Below are 18,799 nucleotides of genomic sequence, written 5' to 3'. Positions count from 1 at the left end.
AACATTTACAACATATTTTCAAAGAACCCTGTTCCTAAAAATCATTACATTCAGTATAAGAAAAACACTGTCCAAAGTTACTCCTCTGGCTTTGCTAACCTGACAGCTGCCTCTGGACCCAGCTGCTCTGCTTTTAATTCAGGTGCTCATTATTAACCAAAATAATTCCATTCCTTTTCACCATATCTAACTTAGGCTCTGTGTCACACAGTACCTACCATCCCAGCACTATTTACAGAATTCTCTATTTTCAAGAAGGTCACAGAGTTGCTCAATTGGCAACAGGGAACAATTATTCCTGGAAAGAGAATCATTTCCTACTTCATTTTTTCATCATTTTCCCCCAAATAAGTACATCCCAGTGTACCTTTTCAGTCTGTTTAATTTACTCACTTGGGTCACTATGACCTAGTTACTTCTAGTCTGGAAGGAAAAATCAGATTCTTTTACTTGTAGTGGAGAAGATAGAAGATGCTCATGATGACAGACATTAGCAAGTGCATTGTGTGTGTGTGTGTACAGACACTCATAACTGAGAATATTACCTCTGCCAAGGACTCTAGGAATCGCCTAGTTCAACCCTCTTTGACCCCATCATACACTTGGAAAAACTGAGGCAACTTGGCTGAGACATTCCTGGTCTGCTCCTCCTTCAGTCTGTCAGCACACAACCACAGAATGTGGTCATGACCCTCCTGCTTTCCCTCTGCTTCACACTTGCTTCATTCCTTTCTCTTGACTAGGTCCATATTTTACGGGTTGCGTTCTTACCTGCATCATCTATCACCTTCCAGAGACCTCATTCACACGAGGCACCTGAGCTTTTCACACAGGTGTTTCTGATGAGAGCCCCACTCTCGTTCTCTAAAACTTTCAAAGTAAAAAGAAACTTGCAACTCAATGCTGCAGATGAAGCAAAAGGGCAGTCTCCGTTGGAACAAGGAGAGAAAGCTAATTTGAGTCAGAATGTGAACTCTATTCATAATTATATCCTGGACACCCACAGCAGTGCTGGCACACCATTAATTCTCAATAAACACCAATGCAGATTCCTGAGGAGCTCTGAGGACAAGTAGCCAGCAGGTAGAAGAGGACAAAGGCAAACTGCATCAGAAGTCAAAGACCTGGAATCTAGTATTAGCTCTGAATGTGCTAAATTACGTGGCTATGAGCAAATTTTTTCCTTGTTTAAAAAAATAAATCAATGGGATAGAAATACTAAATTATTTAAAAAATATTCTTTAAAAATTCTATGGTAAATAGGATAAAATACATAAATTACAGCTACAGGTTGAAAGGTCTCTGAAGAGGTTTGTGTTCCAGCCACCCACCTTTCTCCTTTATTTTGTATTTCCAGAAAGATGACTATCCCATTTGGAAAGCTTCCAGGAAAATATTTTAGTTTAAACTAAGATTTTAGTTTAAGAAAAAGCTCAGATTTAACCTAAAAATGTACGTTTATACTGCTGTTAATTTAGGATTTAAAAAACCAATTATAAAATTCCACAATCCTCATTATCTTGGAATGTAATTTTATTTTCAATGCAAGTATTAAAAGATATGGCTAATATGGCATAAGAACATTTTCCCTGAAGTCATATCATTGACTAAGTCATTAAGCTTGTCTACTGTGCTTCTCTCTAAATATGCATTTATAGCAGGACTTGATTAGTTTTCTACCAAGAAATACGTTTATTAAATTATCTCTCATTCACCAGGACTCCTTATTTATTTTAGTAATTTTTAATGGAAAAGTAGATGAAACATTATTATATAAATGTTTACAGAGATGACAGTAATTTTATTATAAATTAAATAAGGAAAAGGTTAAATAAATACTAAAATCTTTCAGGAACTGCAGTATAAGCCTTAAAATCATGACTTTCCCCCTTACTTTTTTATAAGGTAGTCTTTAAATATTTATCAGTGTAATATTGAAACTAAGAATCATGAGTTATTTTCTGGAACTTTTTGTTTTTCAAAAGCTTAAGCTAGATGCTATGTTTAGCACATTCTAGTTTTCCATTTCAGAAACGTGTTTTGATGAATAGCTATACCTCCCTAACAAAAAACTATACAATAGGAAGTGTTGGCATTTCAACCTTCTATCCTTTTCGGATTTGAGGGCCTCCCTATATATACACGTGTTCTTAAACACACAGTTTGTCGTCAAATATCTAAAACAAAGTACTCAGTCTCATAACCGCAATAAGCCAGACACAAAGGAAGAAACCTGCTCTCAATAATAAGAAATTGACTGTAACCTTACACAAAGCAAATATTTGGGAATCTCATTATCTATTAGAAAATAGGTCTACTATGGGGGAAAATAGTTTACATATTATGACAAAATAGCTTAAATTTATATCTGAATTAATAAACTTATTAAAAATCTAAAGTCTCCCCCCTTACATCTTTATTGGGTACAAAAGTAAAAAAAAAAAAAATCCCAAACAAGTATTATTTTAATTTAGCTTCATTTTATTAAGCGACTTCATAATTCCCATGGTCATGCTAAAAACTTATGACTCAGAGAGTCCAGGCTGAAACACTGAAATCATTCTAATGACAGAAACAGAGCTATGACCTGTAACAGACTGACAAGAGAAAACCAACAATTCAAATAAGCTCTATACAGTAATTCTCAGTTTCTTTGTCCAAGTCAGTGTGTTTGGATTGGAAAGGTGAGCATTAGACTGACCACTCTTTTTTTTTTTTTTTTTTTGGCTGTGTTGGGTCTTTGTTGCTGTGTGTGGGCTTTCTCTAGTTGTGGTAAGCAGGGGCTACTCTTCATTGTGGTGCGCAGGCTTCTCACGGTGGTGGCTTCTCTTGTTGTGGAGCACTGACTCTAAGCACATGGGCTTCAACAGTTGTGGCTCACGGGCTCAGGAGTTGTGGCGCATGGGCTTAGCTGCTCCGCGGCATGTGGGATCTTCCCGGACCAGGGCTCAAACCCGTGTCTCTTGCATTGGGAGGTGGATTCTTAACCACTGGGCTGCCAGGGAAGCTCAACCACTCATTTTTAACAGCTGATTTCCAAAATGTGGCCCTGAACAGTTTCATCAGAATTTACTTATTAGGCAGCTCTTGGTCCCTGGGTCCCATGCCTCTGACAAAAAGAGAAAGCCTGCATACCAGAAGGATTATTTCTATAACCGCTTAGGTGTCTGAGTTGCGGGCGGTATGCCAGAGGCAAAGTCTTGAAGAAGCTAAGACTCATTGCCTGTGCTTTTCCACTCTTCACCTGGTTCCCACCAGTCTCTTCTGCCAGCACCCCACTTCCCTAAGGTTTCATGCTTGCACCTCACTTTCCCTGGATGAGATCTTCATGCATTTCTTTTCCTTTCTTCACGTTCCCTTCCATAAATACTCAGACAGCTCTGATAATGACGCCAACACTGAGCTAGGTGCTGAAGGCAGAGTTGGAACCAAACACACACAGTCACACCCTCATGCTGCTGGGGGGAAGACAAACATGAATGAAATAATCGTAGAGATAAACATATAGCCAGTCAAGGACATGGAGGAAAGGCCTCCCTAAAGAAATGACAACTGAACTGACAGTCATTACATAAGGGGGACACAGTGGGGAGCATAGTGAGGGGCAGAGTCTAAGGACCCAAAAGAAGATAGATGTGGCCACTGCCAAAAAGGAGGGTTGCAATATGAAGCTGGAGAGGTAAACAGGTGCCAGACCACATGGCTTTGAGGAAAATGGTAAAGATTTATTCTAAGAACACTGAGGAACAACCAAAGAATTTTATGCAGATAATGAAATAATGAGGTCTAAATTTAGAAAAAGGTTGCTATGACCAAATGTGGTGAACAGAGAGAATGAGGGAGAGGGCAAAATTCATCCAGCCAGCCTGCCTGTCAGCCAAACAAAGCTTAAACCTAACAAAACCACTTTGCAGGGTTGAAGAAAAAAGTAATGTGCTCGTATGCCTAGTAAATGGTAGAGCCAGGATCTGAAATTTTAAGTAACCTGCTTACCTATCTACTAAAGTTAAGTATCTGCTTACGTGGTGGTATTTTAGTCTGCTTGGCTGCCACACAAAATACCACAGACTAGGTGGCTTAAACAACAGAAAGTTATTTCTCACAGTTCTGGAGGCTGGAAGTCCAATTCTGTTCTTCTGTTAGCCAATTCTGTTCCTGGTGAGAACTCTGTCTTGCAGATGCCTGCCTTCCCACTGTGTCCTCAGGTGTCAGAGAGAGAGCTAGCCAATTCTGTTCCTGGTGAGAACTCTGTCTTGCAGATGCCTGCCTTCCCACTGTGTCCTCAGGTGTCAGTGAGAGAGCTCTGGTGTCTCTTCCTCTTCTTATAAGGTCACTAGCCCTATTGGGTTAGGGCCCCACCCTTATGACCTCATTTGACCTTTATCACCTCCATCCACACAGGCCCTATTTCCAAATACAGTCACATTGGGGATTAGGACTTCAACATGCGGATTTCGGGGGGACACACATAGTCCATACATATCATGTGGGTAGGAAGTGAGAAGAGTAGGATTTGAATGGTCTCAAATGCCCATGACTGGTCTGCTTATCAAGCTGTCCTCACAAAGTGGGAGATGTAGTAGTTTGAACTCCAAAAAGCTAGATCATCATTAGTGTGTTAAGACAATGGGACTTACTCATCAATCTCTAGCCCAGCTAGCAAACAGAAAGAAGTAGCCCATCCATCTCACTGTGCTAGTGCCATACTCATTAGTCTTTCAATTTCTTCTTTACCTTGGCTACAGGCTCATAATATATGAAACTGATTGATTGGAATTTTTAATGAATATACTGTAAATTCCCCTGTCCACATTCACACCAGGGAACAAAAGTTTAGTAAAAACCTTTAAAACACACAGTAATGACAACTGGCATTTAGCTTTTGAAACAGAAGTATTAACAAGTAGATAATTTATTATGTTGGATGTAGTCAAAAGCCTAATTTATTAATGTCAAAAAACAGGTATTTGGTAGTGTGGTTTATATAGCTTCTAGTTTGGCTTTTTTTTTTTTTTTAAGTTAGACATTACTGAAGAGGTTGGAAGTAAAACCCCTCTCCTTTAAGCAGAAATTTGTATTAACTGAGTTTAAACAAATAAGTTAAAACTTGTATTAATAAGTAACCTTTAAGAGACTTAAAATTATCTTGAAACCAACATAAAACTTCAAAATACATACTAATTTCAAAAAATAAAATAAATTTAGGAGTTTTTATAAGTCTTCAAATAGAGAAGAGATTATAGAACTCAGCGTTTATCCTTCACTATTTTCATAAGATTACTCAGAGTTAATATTGGTTTTGTATGTGCCAAACAGAGAATGTTATGAGAAAATTGTTTTAAAATAAATGTTTATTTTATCCCACAATATGAAACACAAAAAAGTTTCTTGGGCAGCTAAAGCATTTACTGGGGAAAATTATATTTCCCGTTGTCATTGTTGAATTCACTACAGTAATTATATATAGCACTAGTTATAGTAAGTATGCACACACACACCACATACATATCCATGTTTATATGCATGTATGCATATACATACATATGTGCACACGCTCTCACAGGGACGGAGACCTAAGAGTATGGACCCGTTTTCAGCTTTTTACTTTTAAAGGCTGCTATTTTTGCAACAAGATAATTAGTTATGACAAGCACACAACCACACATAAACAATGAAAGGCTCAACTTATTATTTAAATTACTTAATAGACAAGCGACACTGTGCCCCCATTATCCTCCTGCTCCCAACTAATCTTTTCCTGACATGTTAGTATGAGCTGTATAGGGGCAGATTCACGTCATGTGTCAACTTAAGCATGAGCTATATAAAGGGCAGATTCACATCATGTGTCAACTTACTGCAGAGGTTGAGTACATGTAAGTAACCTTTCAGCACCGAAGAATAGACGTGGCTTCAACAAGAGAAATTAACCCATCACATTACCCATTCACACTGCAGAGAGCTTAGCTTGGCGGCAGTTCCCTCTAGACAGCATGGAAGGGGAACCCGCGGGAAACCAGTAGGAAAACGAAATCAACTTTCAGCCTGGGTTTCGGAGAGAAACTGTCATTGTCTAGTCAATCTAAAAACCTTTAATGGGATTAAATCCCTCAAATGGAAAAATATCCATAGATTGCTGTTTTTAACTATCAACAATTCTTTAACAAAAGAATGTTCATCTCATATTCTGCATCACAATGAATACATCCTACTTAAAATACACATGGGCAATTTCTAGAGTTGATGAAATACATTTCATTCATTATCACATTTGATCCTGGAAGTATCCCTATGGACTGAGGTCAGGTATATATTACCATCTTTTTCTAGCAAGGAGACTGGGGCAGAGACTCCCAGGGTCATGTGGATAATAAATAATTTGCTTGGGTTACCATTGCAATTTTTTTAAGGCAAGAAATATAGGCAACAACCTTAGCTAAATTAAAGATTTTTGCAGTTGCATGGAATTTCGCAGTCCACCATGTGTAAACAACATCAATAGACAATAACAACATATCCAGTGAAGTAACTGATGGAACTAGGGGAAAAATATATTTAATATACAACAGTGTGCCTTGTCTTTGTCAAAACCAATACACATCTGAATTTACCAAAAAACTGCTAAAAGACGTCTGGTTATGCAGGTTAATGGATCTCACTTAACATAGCTCTGATATATGGGAAATCAAATAACTGGCTTTGAGCCTCATTGTTCCTCATCTACAAAACAGGAATAATAACAACACCTAGTTCATGGGAGAGTTGTGAGGAATAAATTGGATATTTATGAAAAGTACCTGGAACACTTCAGGCAGATAATTACATGCTACTTTTTATTACTGTCACCATATATAACATATATCATAGGTGTACAGCAGATTACTTTGATACATTTATATATTTGTATATGATTGCTAATAGTGATATTTATCACATTACACAATTATAGTACAATTGTCTATATTCACTGTGATGTGCATTAGATCTCTATGGCTTATTTACTTCTCTTTACAAGTTTGTACTCTTAAGCACCATCACTCCTAGTGAAAAAAATTTTTTTTAAATAGAGCAAGGCACAAAGGAATATTCACTTTGGGCAAGAGGTTCTTCACAAACCAAGCACATATTTTCAATCTGTAAAAAGTAAAATCCTATTAATTCCAATACACCCACTTAAATCTCATGATAGGCAGCTACCAATAAGCCATACAAATCAGTCCTTCCAACCAGGTATTTGCTCTCAGGCAGACACAGCAAGGAGCCACAAGGAAGCCAAAAGACAGCGAATCCTCAAGAGGCTTCCCAGCAAAAGGCTCACAGGACAGTGAGTAAAATCTCTGATAATTGCCTCTCTGCTCCCTTGGGAGGGCCAGTCACATCCCAACTAATGAACCAGCTCTCAAACAGGAAAGAATGAAAAAGAAGGGAACAGCTTCATTAAAAATCCCAGGAAGATGAATTAATCCCCTTCCTCCCCCTCCCTCTTGCCCCCAGCAGGTGTCCTGTACATAGTAGCACGTGGAGTTCTGCTGTTAATGCCACTCTCTCTCCTTCCACTGGACCCTGGGGTTTTTCCATCCTCAAAGATTAAGTTCCCTTTGATTTAATATAACAACCAGCTTATGGATAAAGGTGCCATTTATTTGCACTAGTTTTCCTGCTTTGGAAACACGCAATTTAAATGATTTGAGACTTTGGAGACCATATAGAGACCATCCAATTCAAATGAAAATGGCTTCAAGGGCCAGGAAGGTAACACAAATAAACGAAGTGGGCCAGGTAGAAATTGGGGTTTACTTTTTACCACTCAGAATTTTAAGCCCAACTGTTACCCAATCTTTCCATTTTTCTAAGAGAAACTGGAAATTTTTTATGTTGACAACTAATTTAAAAGATTATTAAGCTCCATACCCACGGGCATAGAAAACTCACCTATAGAATTCCAGTTGGGACCTCCAACCTAATCTGGTGAATTTCAGCCCTGGTTTAAAAAAACAACAACAAAAAAAAGAATCACCTGGGAGCTTTAAAAATACACATCTGCCTCCTCTTCCAACTGGCAATTCTGATTCAATTGGGCAAGGGTGAGCTTTCAGGTGATTCTAATCAGCAGCTAGAGTTGAAAACTAACAATCTGGTCTAACCTATGAATTCTACAGATGAGGAAATAGTAGCCCAAAGACTAAAGCAACCTGCAGCTAGCAGGAGAGAAAGAACATGGCTTCTTACGGACATGCTGTTAGCAAAACTCTAATATAAATGCTACTTTTTTTGCCAATGAACCGGAGTTTGGGCTCCAATATATATCATCTGTAAAGTTTCAATTGCTTCCTCAGGAGAAGTGTTAGGAAAAAGAGGACTGCAGCATCAAAAACTAAGTCTAGTGACTATCATGCAACATTTGCACTGGATTGTAAACTCCACGAAGGCAAAGGATTGGTCAGTCCCTCCTTCACCACTGAGGTAGGTCTGCGCCTCCATAAACACTTGATCAATAAATGACTTCATGATTTTCAAAGTTCTATTCCCAAATAAATTGGGAATAAAGTTCCCTAAAAGCTCAAAAATCAATTTTCTACAGAGCAATGTCAGTGACTAGAAACATTTCAGAGGAAACAAGTTATGAGGTCTCAACTATCTAAGGGGAAGATCCTTAGATCATTGTTGAAAAAGAGCTGTAAATAGTAAAGAGCTGTAAATAGAATAAGCTGTTCAGGGGCTTCCTGGGGCTTCCCTGGTGGCGCAGTGGTTGAGAGTCCGCCTGCCGATGCAGGGGACACGGGTTCGTGCCCCGGTCCGGGAAGATCCCACATGCCGCGGAGCGGCTGGGCCCGTGAGCCATGGCCGCTGAGCCTGCGCGTCCGGAGCCTGTGCTCCGCAACGGGAGAGGCCACAACAGTAAGAGGAGGCCCGCGTACCACACACACAAAAAAATAGGCTGTTCACAAGACCCCATCTCGTTAGGTTTAAAGCTTCCTTTTCCTACAACAGCACAAAAAGGAACAAACCACTCTATTTACGTCACTTTCATCACCACCACTAACTCACAATATTTATTTTTTCTGGAGCTGAACCCTTGCCAACTCCAATAGCCATAGCTTAAATATCCTGTCTGGTTTCTTGACTCCCTGTTACAGAACCACTGCAATCCCTTGTCTGTCTGCACTTTTATTCATTTTCACACACTATAGTGGATAACTGGCCTCAAAAAATGGAATATAGCATTGTGTTATATTTACCTCAAAAGATTTGGTGATAAATACCAGGCTTCCTTTCACCCTGTGAAGATGCTGGCAAAATCCTACTCATTGTGCAAGAGTAAGACAAGTTACTGGCTTATTATTAAAAAAAATACACCTCTGCCCTGTCAGTCAGTGCAATCCAACCATCTTTCTTCTTCATAGTGAGCTGTCACTGAACCAGGTTCGTCTTGCCCCGACGCACAGCAAACCAAAACGCTGAGACACCGAGGTTTGCAGCAGAGAGGGTTGATTAACAAAGCAGCCAAGCGAGGAGATGGGAGAACAAATCTCAAATCCGCCTCCCTGAAGGCAAGGGGGCTTGGGGTATTTATGGGACACGAATGAAGAAGCCGAGTGGTCTGAGGCGTGGGAGGCGTGGGGGAAGGTGATTGGAAAAAGGTGCGGGAATCATCCATCTGCACGGGCGTAACTAGGCAACAGGTCTCTTGCACCTTTGAAGGGTAGCGTTTTCGGTCCTCCGATGTCAAAAGGTCACCGAGCAGACAATTAAGCATGCCCAGGGTCGGTGGTCCGATCCAGTCTTAATCAGCTCAGCTCAAAATAGATGTTGCTGACTCCAAGTTCCTGGAAAATAACTCTGGCAAACATCTAACTGTTTTGGCTAGGTGCCGCTTAAAGGACAGGCAAGTCTTCAAACAACCTTGATTAGTGAAGGCAGGTGGAATGGATCTGACTGCTTACCCATGGGTTTATTTCTAAAAAAACAAATCTGATGTCACTTACCTACAAAAGAAATTCTGGGGCAGCTACCTACCGGGACCCAGAAAAAGTCCAAGATCCCTGACGCTATGTATGAATCCTACGGACTTTTCCAGCCTCATTTCCCTTCAACTACCCTCAAATATCCTCTGGTCCAGCCACCTCAAACCACTTATCAAATTTACCTAACACACCATCTTCTTTTATAGTTCCATGAGTATGAGCTGTCCCTTTAAGAACTCCCCTTCCCCTTTTCTCTATGGGGTGGGAGAGGGGTGCTTTTCAAGAATGGGCTCAAAAGGTGTATCTTCTGAGAAGCCTTCCCTGACTCTCCAGGACCATAGGTCTCTGTTTCCTCCGTCTCTCCTGCCTCCCATGGGGTTAGTTGTGAATGTAATTAAATGCCTCTAGGCTGTGTGCTGCCAAAGCCCGTGTCTGCTCTTCACACAGTATGGAACCCAGGCTTGCTGAGTTCAACTAACCGCTGCTGCCCCACCTGTGCGGATAAGCAGACAGAAGTGGGTGTCCGGGCAGTTCCACCTCCTGTGACAACTAGGGCTCCACTCGCGGTGAGCCTACTGGTATTTGTGACTGTTCTGCTTATCAGTGCTTTGGTTTCAACTGCTCCATTATGAGTCTCTCCTGTGAACAAAGAATACTGGACAATCTCACTTACCTGTAGAATCTAAAAAAGGCAAACTCATAAAAATAAAGTAGGATGGTGGCTAGAGGGGTTGGGAGTTGAGTGAAACTTGGAGATATTTGTCAAAGGGTGTAAACTTTCAGTTATAAGATGAATACGTCCTAGAGACCTAAGGTACAGCATGGTGACTACAGTTAACAATACTGTATTGTAAACTTGAAATTTGCTAAGAGAATAGATCTTAAATGTTCTCACCACACACAGAAAAGTAACTACGTGAAGTGATGGATGTGTTAACTAACATTCATGTGGTAACCATTTCACAATGTGTATACATAGATCATCGCAGTGTATACTGTAAACTTGCACAGTGTTATTAGTCAATTATATCTCAATAAGGACTTTAAAATACATGAAAACAAACCAACAAACACAAATATGCTCTCTTCTCTAAAGCACACTGAGCTTAAGTCAGACCCTCCTTATTCAACATAATGTATGACATAAAAGTCAATGTTGATTGAAGTACACTTTTCAAATCGGATGTCATAGGCAGTCTCTCTTGATATTTACCTAAGTCTCTTTTGCTGTGATTTAAATCAGGAGAAATCAAGAATATCTTCAGAAAACTCACCACCAGAGATGGAGGAAACAGAAAATCAGTCATATTAAGTTTAGAAATGAAAAAAATTTAAAAAACCACGATGACTGGACCACCAAGTCTTTTCCCCAGCAAAAGAACATACTCACACTGTTAGTTCAGTACAGAAAGCTAGCTATGGGTGCTCTCAGATTGGGGTATTTTCTATCGACATCAGCGCCAATCCTTTAGAGCTTGATGGTGGCACAATTCCATCAATGATTCTGACTCATGATTGACTCATTTTTCTATTTGCTGGACTTTAAAAGATACCATAGTGCCCCCATAATGTGCATCAGCAATGTTACCTTTTGAAACCTGTATCATAAATTCTACTTTAGTCTGAATGCACCCAAAATAACTTTGTCACGTAGAGAATAAATCCATCAATTACTAATTACTGAATGCCTACTATGGCCCAACACATTGCTGTGGAGGATATTCAAAAAAAAAATCAACCGAAATTATTTCCTTGATGAATTTAATATAAATCATAATGACATTTTACATATTAGGTCCCTTATTTTGATTTTTCTCGACAAGATCTCACAGAGCAGAACACTCGTCATCTGCAAGGCGCTGTAGTGAGGCTACCGGGGAAGCTGCAGACTTCGACCCTGAATTCATGCCATATGTAAGAAGGCAATGCCCATGAGAAACTCAAGTGACAGAAAGTGTGAGAGTCTTAATAAACACGCCAATAAAGTGCCAGGGAAAAGGAACAAGGGAGCTTGTAGCTGGAAATGGAGCAGATGCAGGAGAAGGATTGGAGCAGACACTGTGGAGTTTGACATTGTGGCCTTTGAGCTGCGCCTCAAAGGATGAGTAGAATGAGAGGATGCAAAAAAATAGAGAGAAAGGCCACTGTGGAGGGAACAACATGAACAAAATTGTTGGGCAGAAACAAATGAGATATTCTGAGGGCAAAGGAGCAGTTCAGCTTGAAGCTCGGCAGAAAATCCAGATGGGTAAGTAGGTTGGGGTAACATCACAGGGCTACGAATACCAGGCTAAAGAATCTGAAAATCAATCCTTAGGCTAATAAGATGATTTTTGAGAGCATGGGCAGTCAGAACAACAATTAGTTAAGATGATTTGGCAATGGTGAGACGGAGCTAAAGGAGGATAAATAAGGGCTTCTATGGCTGTGGCTTCTGCTCCAACCAGTGTATGAGCTGAACACTGCAGTGATTTTTCTGATTAACGTTTATAGCTACTGTCAAATGGAAATCTATTAACTGCTTGTGGTGTCTTGCTTCACGAAGCTTTGGTTTCAAACACATCATTATAAAGTCTCTTGTCGCTGGCACTGAGCAGTCTGTGTGCTTTCTATCTGCCCAGAACTAAGTGTTATAAGACCCAAGAGCCAAACAATACATGCAGCAAAATGCTCATGATTCCCAGCAAAGACCAAACCAAACTTGCAGTGTAATGTTTATGTTCTACATAGCACCTGCCGTATGTGAAGCACTTGACAAATGATTAATTAGATTGAGTATTTTTTGTTATGTTGAATCCAGAGAAGACAGTGCTATAATCCGCCTTGGTGTCAGGTTCATTTTATGCATCCACCTGACTGGGCCACAGTGCCCAGATACATGGTCAAACACTATTCTGAGGGTTTTTGGATGAGATTACCATTTAAATCAGTAGACTTTAAGCAGATTGCCTTCCAGAAGGTGGGTGGACTCATCGAACCAGCTGATGCCCTAAATGAAACAAAAGACTGACTTCCCAGAGTTAAGAGGGAATTCTGCAACAGACAGCTTTTGAATCTGAAGTGCAACTTCAGCTCTGCTCCTGGGCTCCAGCCTGCCCTGCACATTTTGTACTTGCTAGCTTCCATAACTGTGTGAGCTAATTCCTTGAAATAAATCTCCTATATACACGCACATCCTATTGGTTCTGTTTCTCCAGAGAACCCTAATCCCATGGTAAAACATGCCAGAGTTTTCACAACCTACTTCAGGTCTACCTGCATCTTCTTATGATCGTCTTGTCTAGAAAATGCCCTTGACATGAAATTTATGGAATGACAGATAAGGGCTACGGGCTGGGGGCAGGAGTATCTGGCTAGATTTGCTGGGGCTTTCTTAGGCGGTCGTTATGCCTACGAGCCCTGTACATTTCATAAGCACTCCACTTAGCCAGACGTTAACTATACAATGACCTTCTATTTAATATGTAGAGAACAGAAGGGAGTTGTCTGAACTGAAAAAACGTGGCAGTGACGATCCTTATTACTGAATTCCAGGAAAAAAATTAATGTATTATACTTTCATATGTGATTTCAATTAATAACATTCGGACACCATTGGCAAGGTGAGTGGCCCATGATAGAGCCACTGAGTCCAAGGATCTAGGCTAACTGAGGGCCAAGCAGGCCCCTTATAGGAACCCAGGCCTCACATTCAGACCTCTGCAGCCAGGCTGACACCATCCCATGCCAGGTGAGCCAAAGTGCTGTTCCTCCAAAGAGACTGTAGTGAACAAATAAGTACCATGTTTCTAGTTCCTGTTTTCTTTCATCAGTCAAATCCCAAAACACCAGAGAATTTGTCCTGAATTGTACTAGCTTCCCTATAATAATTTTTACTTCTTTGCTGTGGACGTCTAACATCAAAGAGAATGAGCAAGAGGGCAAGACCTATGCCTTCAATCTGTGAAGGAGGAAATGCATGGTTTTAGAGTTTTTGTTTTATTTTAAAGGCACACTTTTTCTGGCTGCTTTCTCTAATTGTGTCTTCATCTTGATTTCACACTGCTAGTATCTTTGATCATTATGGGCTTAATAACAATCACTTCATCATATTCCTGTTTTTTTTTTTTTACACTACATCCTTATATTCCTTTAAAAAAAAAAAAAAAAGCACCGGAATCACCAGTGAGCTTTAAATCATCTATGGGCCCCACCCTTAAAGATTCAAATTTCTTTGTTCTGGGGTGCAGCATCCTGTTCTGATCGCTGACCTCTATTCTTCTATCACTTTTAATCAACTACTCTGACTTCTACTCTCTCTCTCTCCTGTCTTAACTTTTTTCTTAACCAGCTTAGATTCCTGGTTGATCATTTCAGAGGCTCCCTTGCTGCTGCCATCTTTTCATCACAGCTCTCTGACAAAACCTTAGGCCTAGATGATCCCACTTTCCCTGTGCTGGCAATGGCTGAGTGCCTTCAGAAAGCATCAAATACTTTATAATTCTTTTAACAGTGTATCACCATGAATTTGTGAACATCAGCCTCAACTGGGCCTTCAAGAAGTGACTAGGGATCCTACTAAGCTTTACGAATTTACTCCCTTTCATATATTCGAGCTTTCTCTGTCCTCCTCAAAAATCTGAAACTACTTCCTTTCTTTGCCAGGATGCCATCCCTTTCTCTCTCCCATTCAGCTACTTTTCAAAGAAGCCATTTCATAGAAACGCCTTTAACTTGCAGCTACCACACCTCGGCATCTGCACCCTTCCCTTCTTCCCTCCTAGTGCAGAAGGGAAGGAATCCTCTCTCCTCTCTGATTCCTCCAGCTGTCCTCAGAGTGGAACCCCTTCTGTCTTCTTGGGAATCCTGCACGATTGATTACCCACCCTTTCTCTCTCTCCAACCCTCATCCTCCCCATTGCTCTTTCCCATCAACCCTTGGACAAGCTTGGGTCTCCTAACTTTAGAAACCTCTCCCTTAATGCTATTTCCTCCTCTAGTTAAAGCTCCATCCTTTTGTTCCCCTCCAGAGCCAAATGTCTTGAGCCATCTCTATCCACTGCGCCCCTTTGTTCACACCCCCGCTCCCCATGACGCTTCACTCTAGCCTCTGCTCCATCATTACACCAGCCCAGCTCTCCCTGAAGTCCTTCCAGATGTCATTTTACTAACCCAAAGGACACTTACAGGGCCCTTTTTACTTTACCCTCAGCAGCATCTGAAATGATTCTTTCCCTGGCCTCTGAGATGACACCCTAGCATCTTCTCTGTCACACTTTTCATTCTTATTTGTCAGCTTTTCCTCCACGTGGCTTTTAAATGTTGGAATTCCTCATGGCTCAAAGCTATGCTTTCTTCTCTCACTCCATTTTCACCCTGTGAGCTAAGAGTGATACCTTTGTGGCTTCAATACTGTGTCTAAACCCCTGACTTCCAAATTCATATCTCCAGACACCTCTGATCCAGGATCGAGACCACATGGAATCTCCTCACGGATGTCTTAAAAAGGCCCCAAACTGAACTACTTTCTCCTAACCTATGCCTGGTCTCCCTCCAGTGTTCCCCGTTCCCCTGAAGAAGACAAACACTGGGCAGTTTTCCATGGTGTCCCTCACACAATCATATCCAAGTCAGCACGAAGTCCAGTCTACTTTCCCTCATAAATAAGTGGTATATCTATTAACCGTAAGTAACAGTAAATCTCTCCACTTCTCCCCATCTTTATCACCACCACTCTGGCTCATGCTACCAACACCTCTGGCCTCCAACAGATTCAGAACACATCTCCCTGAACACCTCTGTCCATACCTCCTCCATCCATTCTTCATTATGGAGCGAAGTGACCTCCTTCAAATGCAAACCTGATTGTGTCACTATTTTGCTTCAAAACCTTCAATGGTTTTCTATTTCCCTTTCTACTGATAAAGACTACAGTGCGGCCTGCAAGACCATGTGAGATACAGTCCCTGCTTACTTCTCTGGCCTCTTCTTAGGCCATGCTCCTTGCTCTCTGGGCTCTAGCCACCCTGACTGTTTTCAGTTCTCAACAGTACTGGGTACCTTTCTGCCTCCTGTTCCCTCTGCCCAGATTGCTCTTCCTTCTTCCTCTTACTTCTACTCCTTTAGATCTCAAATAACTTCCTTTGAAAGCCTCCCCTAACCACCAAGCCCCAACCTGAATCATGTCTCCTTATACTTTGATTCCACAGTACTTAAAACTGTTTTTCCTTATACTTGGTTAATGTCCTCCTCCATTCTAGACCATGAACTCCTGTGAGGCAGAGGCTATGTCTGAGTTGCTTACCATATGATACTATTCTAGTACCTAGTCTCCTGCTCTGCTGGGCAAAGTACAGACTGAATTAAGGAGTCGTTTGTGAGTGACTGAATGATAGTAATGATGGATCCTTATACTCAGCTATCAATATTCATCTTTATCCTCCCCTGCAGCACAAACCCAGAATCAAGGTCAAGCATAAACTTTCAAGTTCAGTTCAATATAAAAAGTATTTTTTAAATACTTTAAAATAGGCTGCATGGAGGAAAAAACATTGAAAGGGAAGGACTAGCAGGGTCTGATCTGGGTTCTCCAACGTAGGGAAGGAAAACCAGTACCTCTATATTCATTCTGAAAACCAAACAAGAACTAGCCATATCCACTTCATGAATGAATTCCTTAACTTACTTAAATCACTTCCTTTGTAGATATATAAGAAAAAAATCACTTTCACATATTTTTTAAAAAGGGAAATAATTTAGGATCTCCCATAAGGATCTTAAAATGCTCCAAATTCAGAACCTATACATGTACTAAAACCAACACTAAACTATCCCTTCCAGCTCTCAGAGTCCATCTTTAAATAAGTTTACAGCACTATGTCCCAAAGTCTTATACAAATTCTTGGGCTTAAGCTCAAAAGATATTAATCAAAGTCCAAGTAATTTATTAAACTGCAAGTGGCCATAAAGCAGAGTTAATTCAATTTGGCAGGCAGAGCAAACCAAGACACGGCTTGACCTATGAGCTTTTAGGACCCCCTTTGAAAAGCTGAGTGAAATCACTAGGGAAGAGGTTAAAATTCAACTTTGTTTTATATCTCTCTTTAAATAATGTACAGTGCAAGCGTGCTCCTGACAATTTAAGATTTTGAGTGATAACTTACGAAACAAAATACTTCCTGAGTTTTCCCACAAGAATTTTTTAAAAGTTCAAAATGCTCTCTTCAACAATGTGGTTATTATTAATACCCTTCCTTTTAAATCATGGACTTTTAAGGCAGCTGTCCTTTGAATTACAAAATCCCAAATCCCAGGGAAGTCATTATAACTATTATGTTGACGGGGCATTAATATTTTACTACTCACATTTGGCAACTGTTCTTTTTCTGGAAAATTTCTCCTTGCTGGATCAATATTTCAAAATTTAAGATTTAATAAAATGAAGACAATTTATTTTTTTAATGATCAAGGCAGTGTTAGGCTGCCTTAGCTATCTATTACTGCATGACAAGTTAGCTCAGTTTCAAACAACAAGCATTTATTATCTTACAGTCTAGACGCAGGGACCTAGAAGAGGCTTCGCTGGCTCAGGGTCTTTCACAAGGTTGCAGTCAAGTTGTTGGCGGGGAGGGGACTGCAGTCATTCTGAGGCTGGACTGGTGCTGAAGGCTCCACCTCCAAGGTCACTCCTATGGTGGCTGCTGTCAAGAGGCTTCGGTTTCACATTGGCTGTTGGGTTGGGGGCCTGAGCTCTTCATTCCACACTGGCCATGGGACTCCCTCACTTTCTTTCCGGGTGGGCCTCTCCATAGGGCAGCTCAAAACACGGCTGTTGGTTTCCCCCAGCGTGAACGGTCCAAAAGACAGAGCAACCAAGACAGAAGCCACAGTGTCTCTGAATGATTTAGTCTCTGAAGTTGCACATCTTCACTTCTACATTATTCTGTTCGTTAGGAATGAGTCATGAAGTCCAGCCCCCACTCCGAGGGAGGGAAACCTGGACTCCACCTCTTGATGGGAAGAGTATCAAAGAATTTGTGGACATATTTTTAAAACCACCACATAGGCAGTGGCTAGAAGCATGGGAGTTGGCCACATTCGGAATTAGGAAGAGCTGTGTTTGAATCTTGACCGTGCTACTTACAGCTGTGGGTCCTTGCATAAATTTAACTTCCCTATGTCATAGTTTCACCAAATGCAGAATCAGGTGGCTCATGGGGGTTTTGTGTGGGATTAAATAACATAACATGAAAAAAGGCCTTGGAATAGCCCCTGGTAATAGTAAGCACTTCCTTAATGTTGCTCATACAACAGTTATTGGTGAAGCAAACTATTGAGCGCCCACCGAGTAAAGAATACACAGTCCTTTGCCCTGTAGGAGCTTACAATCTCACTGTTACGGAAGTAAATCTGAAGTTAGACATAGAAAAGCTAATGTGACATAGAACAGCTAGTTTTTCCTCTAGAAATCCAAGGGCTTCCTAAAGAGAAGAAGTACTTCCTAAAGAGAAGTGGTCAGAAAAGCAGTCTAAACAAAATAAGGAAGTATATAACGGTTTAAATATTTTTGTTTGCCTGCTTTTTTAAAGAACAGAGGCTGTCCCTTCAACTTAAACGTTCTCAGAAGTGTTGTACATACAACAGATGAAAGCACGGCACTCTGCGGGTGGGAGGCATGCAGTGCAGCCAGCTTGGCCCTCTGCTCTGGACACCCCAAGGGCCCTGAGGGGGCTTGCTGGAGCACAGTTTGTAAATCTGCATTAACAGATTGTGCCTGTACCACAAACACAAAGGCCAAAGGTCAAATGGTCCTTTGACCATTTGATTAAAGGTCATGATTTAAAACCATGCCAACC

The 18,799-nt window shown here is 40.7% G+C and overlaps 1 protein-coding gene across 5 annotated transcripts in view; it reads right to left on the bottom strand.

The window, feature by feature from the left end:
• The window catches only part of GHR (growth hormone receptor), a gene marked incomplete at its 3' end in the record, with an annotated part of 275,896 nt that overhangs the window by 244,945 nt on the left and 12,152 nt on the right, over nt 1–18,799 (bottom strand). The window contains exons 1-2 of one of the 5 annotated variants that reach the window (XM_079915977.1): nt 9,240–13,081; nt 7,933–7,981 (exon numbers count right to left, since the gene is read on the bottom strand). The exons of the other annotated variants lie outside the window; for them this stretch is intronic. Of the gene's footprint in view, nt 1–7,932; nt 7,982–9,239; nt 13,082–18,799 lie in introns of those variants that run through there. 5 annotated transcript variants of the gene reach the window in all.

This window comes from Stenella coeruleoalba (genome assembly GCF_951394435.1).
Source record: "Stenella coeruleoalba genome assembly, chromosome: 3".
NCBI lineage: Eukaryota > Metazoa > Chordata > Mammalia > Artiodactyla > Delphinidae > Stenella > Stenella coeruleoalba.
Note: the sequence above shows the minus strand (reverse complement) of the source record. Positions and strands in the feature narration are given on the sequence as shown.